The sequence below is a fragment of the Penaeus monodon genome, chromosome 15 (assembly GCF_015228065.2).
Source record: "Penaeus monodon isolate SGIC_2016 chromosome 15, NSTDA_Pmon_1, whole genome shotgun sequence".
NCBI lineage: Eukaryota > Metazoa > Arthropoda > Malacostraca > Decapoda > Penaeidae > Penaeus > Penaeus monodon.
The window spans coordinates 27,937,008-27,937,454 of record NC_051400.1 but is presented as its reverse complement, the minus strand read 5'-3'; the positions used below and the strand labels follow the sequence as shown (position 1 = coordinate 27,937,454).

General features: G+C 40.0%; 1 protein-coding gene across 1 annotated transcript in view; it reads left to right on the top strand.

The window, feature by feature from the left end:
- Nucleotides 1–50: 50 nt before the first annotated feature.
- LOC119582293 overlaps nt 51–447 on the top strand; it is an 18,006-nt gene continuing 17,609 nt past the window's right edge. Inside the window, exon 1 of the mRNA XM_037930509.1 lies at nt 51–130. The gene's annotated coding sequence lies outside the window, so the exon portion shown is untranslated. The remainder of the gene's footprint in view (nt 131–447) is intronic.

Sequence of the window (447 nt, the reverse complement as noted above, 5' to 3'; positions counted from 1 at the left end):
GCAAGGATATTACATGAAGAGTAAGTGATAGCCTGCACGACACTCTTTCAGCAAAAGCGACATCGGCAAGAGTGACTGAGAGACGATATCGTACGCAACTACACACGGGCCTCGGCAGCTCATCGGAAAGGTACCAAAGCTGATGTGTGAGGGAGTGGTTTTGGATTTATTCGTTTATATAGTGGGAGAAGTCATTGATTAGCGAAATAGAACTGAGGAGATAATGGGAAAACACTTTAGAATTTATCCACGGCTTTCACTGTTAACGCAGAGGAAAGGCAGGTATGATTTCATAAGTAAGATGAATTTGGGGTAATTATCTGTGACAATTTCTCTAGACCTGACTTAGTTTCATATATTTTTACTATAGGCTGTTTGCCTAATTTATGACCCATTCTTTAATTACCATCTCAGTATCCCTCCCCCATTATCACCATTACTATATAT